This window comes from Oryctolagus cuniculus, chromosome 2 (genome assembly GCF_964237555.1).
Source record: "Oryctolagus cuniculus chromosome 2, mOryCun1.1, whole genome shotgun sequence".
NCBI classification, from domain to species: domain Eukaryota; kingdom Metazoa; phylum Chordata; class Mammalia; order Lagomorpha; family Leporidae; genus Oryctolagus; species Oryctolagus cuniculus.
This window is the reverse complement of record NC_091433.1, coordinates 169,422,350-169,428,743: the sequence shown is the minus strand read 5'-3', so window position 1 is coordinate 169,428,743 and position 6,394 is coordinate 169,422,350. Positions and strand designations below refer to the sequence as shown.

At 38.7% G+C, this 6,394-nt stretch overlaps 1 protein-coding gene across 6 annotated transcripts in view; it reads left to right on the top strand.

Annotated features, from left to right (window-relative positions):
* The first annotated feature begins 938 nt into the window (after positions 1–938).
* RASGRP3 (RAS guanyl releasing protein 3) overlaps positions 939–6,394 on the top strand; it is a 136,826-nt gene continuing 131,370 nt past the window's right edge. For 2 of the 6 annotated variants that reach the window (XM_070069713.1, XM_070069709.1), the window contains exons 1-2: positions 939–1,266; positions 1,787–1,890. The gene's annotated coding sequence lies outside the window, so the exon portion shown is untranslated. Of the gene's footprint in view, positions 1,267–1,786; positions 2,404–6,394 lie in introns of all 6 variants that reach the window. The other 4 variants (XM_070069715.1, XM_070069710.1, XM_070069714.1 and 1 more) reach the window with 2 other exon arrangements.

Here is a 6,394-nt window from a genome sequence, read left to right as displayed (position 1 = left end):
AAAATTCTGTCTTTAAAATTAATGTTGTAAAGTATGACCCACACAAGATAATTACAAGAGTATAAAATATGAATGTCACAACTAAAACACCCTCCCTCTCCACACTTAAATTCTCACTTCACAGAATCAACCTCATTTTAGTATCTTGTTACTCTAGCTAATATTTTGAATGAAGTTGAGAATTATCTTGCAAAAAGTTTATGCCAACATAAACTTCCATGTACTATTGTATGAATGCTTATCTCTTTACACTTCAGCAGCCTCAAACATTATCCAAATTTTTATCTGCTAATCTATGTGAAAATGATAACTAATTTTTATTTAGTGTGTGTTGTCTATAATTATGAGGGAAGTTGAACAACTTTGAGTAGTAGGACTGTGGGTTATTAGTTTAGGTTGCAGATGTATGACCAGTTTATAAACTGTTTTAAGCAGAAATATCTGCTTTTCTTATTCACCCAATGGTATCTTTCTTATGTTGAAACTTGCTTCAAAAAGCATTTCAATTCTTCTCCCCCAACCCCAAAAGAAAAACAACGAAAGTCCTCCCTAGGCCTCCTACCTCACACATCCTTTGTCTCTTAGAAATTCCATTTACATGCCACTCCTATAGAAAATAAAGGACTCGGAGTAGGTTCATTCATAGTATTTTATCAGAAAATGATGCATCTTCAAGCCCAAGCCTTGCTTATAGGACATAACTACTTCTATTGAAACTGAGACTATAAGAAATTAAGGATAATTTGACTATGGTGCGTATACCAAAGCTGAGTTATTTGAGGCCAAATTTTCTTTAGCTTGTTTATTGGTGTTCACTTGGAAAACACACACACACAGGGCCCTAACTTGGGCTGCTTTTTCTAATCAAATGCATTTCCTGCCTTCTTTCCTCAGTGCTCAGCCTATTTATAGCCCTGGAAAGGAAAAAGCCCCACTGGAGGCAGGAAAACTAAGTTCGGAAAGAATAGGAGGAAGTGTGCCTGCCATTTAGCCAAACAACCTTTAATTCATTGAACTCAAAGCCTAGCAGCTTGACTGTTGTTAGGCGTAAGCAGCTTGCAAATTTCTTTTCATTTTTTCCCCCTCTTTATTTTTGAACTGCATTTGGGCAATGGAGGTGATGACAGCATTTTAGAAGAGAGAACAGGGCTCTCTAGGTATTTAGACACATTGAAGAGAAAACTTGCTAGAAATTGATGAAGTGGAAAGAAAAAGATGATTCAATAGTGGGAGGAACTATAAATGATCACACATCTGCGAATTAAGGTATGTGTCGTGTTTCAGTCTGTCGTATCTTCATGCATTTCAGGAATTATATTGATGTTAGCATGGGCAATACTTGTGGTTTGAGGGCATGTAACTTTTCAGTGGGCCTTATTTTTACCTCTGAAGGAGTATAGAAACCTGCCCCAGTTGACATTGTTAGTCTTAACAATAAATATTTCATAAAATAATAATTTCCTTAGGATAACTTTATTCCACTAACTTCAATAGTTTCTTTATCATCAGGAGATTAGATAGTATAAATAATTTCATGGATGATCACTTCAGAAAAAAGTGTTTTTCTGGTATTTGTTTTCCTGTTTGAAAAGCTAATTAATATCCATCTATGGTTTCTTTGATCAATGACGGCTTAGAATATATTTAATAAACAGGTCCTCAAGCAAAAATAGACATTTCTAGAAAAAGTCATTTTAACCAAAATTTAAATTTTATATGAAATTAATTGGAGATAAAGATTATTTATTTAAATATAAATATTCTTTTCCTGGACATTCACTTTCAGAAAAGAACTTTCAAGAAGTACAAAAACAAACAAACAAACAAACAAACAAAAAAACAACAAGAAAACAGTGAACTGTTTCCAGGGCTAGAAACTGCTCACAGCAAGTATTTGCATTTAAATTATTATTTAAAAACATTCTTTCAGCATCTATTTTCTGAATGCCTTGAAAAATGTCACTGGGTTTGAAAGTGGAAAGGTTGAAAGGAAATGGATTAAATCCAAGAACAGTTGATGCTGCCCACGGAAACTTGGAAAGCTCCTAGGGACATTCTGAATTCTTTGAACATTCCTTGCCCTAAACAAGCACATTTGTTTAAATGATGCACCCTATTTGCATCTACTGCTGATAATATCCACAGTTATGTGTTGGAGTAACTTGATTGATGTCACCACAATAACTAACAAAGGAATACGTTTCTGGTGGTTTATTGAAAAGGAAGACAAGGAGGAAATGTGTTTCTGTGATTTGGGCTTATCCTTGTTTGAGATTGGGATGTTTAGAATCTGTCGTAAGAAGATAGAGAAACTGGAAGTCAGAAGTGCAGCGCCAGCCAGGACCCGCATAGGAGGCCAGGACTCGGTTCTGGCTCAGTGTGGGTCTCATTTCCTGGGAAAATGTAAGGGTCTTTTTTTTTTTTTTTTTTGATTAGAAAATGATAATTCATTCCACGGACACCATAGGAGGGTATGATGCTGTTAAACAGAAAAGTCGTGATTTCTTAGTTGAAATTAAGTTGCGAGGAAACAATCTTGGTGAATGTGGTAGACCTGAAGAAGCAAACTCAGAGCTTATTTTCAGGACATTCAAGTGCTACCATCAGTTCTCAGTCTATTTTCTGACCCCACAGACAGTCTAAGGTAGCCGAGCTAATTGCCACAGCACGGAGCTGTAATGGTGGAGAGGTTGCTCAGAGCTGTCCTGATTCATCTTGTCCTGGAACTCAGAGAAGTGCTTAGTACTGCTTCAGGTTTAAGCAATAGATAAAATTATGAGTTATATATTTCATTCTAAGAATCTATTTTTTTCACTTGTAAAAGTCTCATTGTAGGTCACTGGTTCCTGGATGTCCACGGGTGCTTATAAATCTACGAAATGCTAGTTATTGGAAATACATTTCTCAGGAATTGCTTAATAGTTTCACACAGTAATTGATGTGTTTTCAAGCTTTTGGGAACATTATAAGTGAGAGCTAATTTTGAAAAAAAATTGTCCAATATAACTTTTTTCCATTTAATAGACATTTATTGTTCATTCTCAGTATGACTCCTAGAATCACTATGTGCTTGCAGTTTATGTAGCAGAAACCACCCTTGGCCCTCTCATTTAAATATAAGTGAAATCAGGTTGCTGAATAGACCATGGGAAGCAGCAAGGAAATCAGAAGTTGTCAAATAGACTCTGCAGGTGTGGGATGTGTTGAAAACAGGAGAAGCACTAGGTCAGGTGGCTGCACACTCCTGCCATCTGGCCTCATGCTGGTCAGAGGAGGAAGGGGCGTTACTTGTTGATTTTGTGCATCTACAGGAACCTGAAATTTGGAATAATGACCTCTGGAGAGTCCCTTTCTCCTATGTACTCATCCCCTCACATTCTCTATTACAGGCCAATAAGCAACTCCACATCATCAAAACATATTTTTAAGGTCTCCTTCTTATAATATAATAATAGGAGAGAATGTGTTAAAGAAGATGATGTGGGCAGGCATTGTGGTGCAGCGGGTTCAGCTGCTGGTATCCCATATCATAATGTGGGTGCCAGTCCTGCTCTGCTTCTAATCCAGCTTCCTGCTAATGCACCTGGCGGGCAGCAGATGATGATGCAAGTACTTACATTCCTGCCACTCACATGGGAAACCTGGATGGAATTCCTGGCTCCTGGCATCAGCCTGGCCCAGCCCCAGCTATTGGAAAGCACTCTCTCTCGCTCGCTCGCTCTCTCTCTTTCAAATTAATTTATTAAACAAAAAAGAGGACAACATACTTTATGGTCCAAAGAAATGACCAAAGAGACAGCAGCAGGTCAGGGAGTTAGCCAGAGAAATGACGATTTTGGTTTCAGTCCTGCTAAATTTGAGATGATGATGGAGAGCCAGGTAGAAAAAAGTAAACAAACAACTGAAAATGGGCAGTAATTTAGGAGGGAGGTAACCACTGGAAGTGACAGCCAACCTCTAATGAGCATTCATTACACATCCAGGCTCTATTATTTTATTTAATGCTCACAATCACCTTTGGGCAGGCTCCACCACTAGTCACATTTTATAGATGAGTAAATGGATGTTCAGAGAAGTTAAATAACTTGTCTACGATAGCACAGCTGGTGAGAGATAGAAAATGGAACCCAGGCATATATGAGGCCAAAGCCCGTGTGCCTGCTAATTCGCATGAAAAATGCAAGGATATTGCAGTGGATTTTACTTTCATCACCTGCAGAGGTCTAAAGGTACCAATTTTTCATGCTATAACCCAAATTCTAACCAGATTTCTTTTATTCTTCCTAACAGTGGTAATGCTAATAAAATCCTGCACTTCTTGATTTATCTCTCTTATAGGATTGGCTTATGCACCGAGATTTCTTATTTGTTTACTTTTATCTAAGTAGCTTTCCACTTCAGTGACTCATTTTTGATTTTCCCTTCGTTATGTGGCAAAATGAAGATTATGGTGAAGAGAAAAAATCGAGCCCAAGAATGATGTTGAATTCCTCTCCCTGTCCCTGGCTGCCCTCTAGTGGTGATCCCCGTGAACAGTGTTCAGCCCAGCTCAGAGACTGCAGAGCTGGGCACTGGAAGTGAGCTCTTCCTTTGCAAGCTCCAAACAGTATTATATTAGCAAGCACTCGCCGAGGCACAATGGGGTGGTCTGGAATGGTGTGGATGCTGGTTGTGTGATTCTGGAAAAGGACTTCATGGAATTCCTGACAGCTGTATAGCTAACTGGTCCAGAGGGCATTTTGCACAGACCAGTTTTACATCTATATTAAGCTTTGTAAGTGTTAAGATTTATTTCACTTGCTTACCCTTTTAGGAAGGCACATATGTCATATTTGGTTACTAAACTTTTAACACACATACATGCCTTTATGATGAAGAAGCCTACCTACATATTTTATTGTAAATATTTTAAAATACATAGTATTTTTTAGTAAAAAATGAGAAGTCTATCTTCTAGGAATATTGCCTAAGGAAAGAGTCATAGATTCAAATAAAAATGTATGTAAAAGAATCTTTATCTGTTTGTAAGACATACTTGGTAACTAACCTAAATATACAAAAATGAAAGAGTGGCTAAATGAATTTCCAAGGTGTAGGGAATTTTACAGCTACTCAATTATAATAAAATATTTAATGGCATTGGAAACTGTTCATAGTAAATGGGAAGTAAGGCTACAAAGTTGTATACATGGTGTGATCCCACTTGCTTAAACACATGTATCCATGTATGAGAAAGTGTTACAAGATAAAAATTCTATGCCAAGCTTTAACAATAGGAATTTCAAATTTGTGGGGTAATGATGATTTTTATAATTTGTCTCCAGCGTAATACGTAGGTACTACTTTTTTTTTTTGACAGGCAGAGTTAGAGAGAGCAAGCGAGACAGAGAGAAAAGTCTTCCTTTTCCATTGGTTCACCCCCCAAATGGCTGCTGTGGCCGGCGCTGCACCGATCCGAAGCCAGGAGCCAGGTGCTTCCTCCTGGTCTCCCATGCGGGTGCAGGGTCCAAGCGCTTGGGCCATCCTCCACTGCCTTCCCGGGCCACAGCAAAGAGCTGGACTGGAAGAGGAGCAACCGGGACAGAACCCGGTGCCCCAACCAGGACTAGAACCTGGGGTGCCGGCACCGCGGGCAGAAGATTAGCCAAGTGAGCCCCGGCACCGGTACTACTTTTGTAATAAAGGATAAAACCCAGGATGTTTTTAAAACAAAGAGCTCTAAGTCTCTGTTCTAATTTCTTGCTATTTTGGGTGACAAAGTTTGTGCTAATTCAGCGCCATTGAGAGCCTTGTTGTGCAGTGAGGAGCTGTATCCTGTTTGTGACAGCATAATTTATTGTAATGGAAAAGCTTAGGATGCACTGCCTGCTCCATGACTTCACTGCATCCATCAGCAACAGGAAACAAAGACACACACTTTTTTTTTTATGTTTTAGTAATAATTGACAATTGGAGGAAATGGACGGCGGAGAACAATGATGGACAGACAAGATGGTCAGCAAATCAGACTGGGAAATGCAGTGGAACCAATCTCAGCCTTATTCATGAGATGATTTCAGAACATTACAAAAATGTTATTGTTTTGTTCTCGATCTACTTTTGCAATCGCTATTGTTTTTACCAGCAGTTACACAATTCTTTGCTGGCAGCAATGGCCTCCAATATGTTTTTAATTCAGTAATCCAGTAATCCTACATCAGGGATTTGGTACTGAATTCTTATGTGTATTAATATTCAGGGTCAGGGTGAGCTCCTCCCTGTGCACAAAGCCAGTAATGAGGCTCAACCGCGTTTCTGTAACTCTGCTGCCTCTGGTCGGCTGCTGGTTGCCCAGATAAGCACATTTAAAAATCTTTGTTTTCCATTAGATACAAAATCAAATTCATTGTTCTAT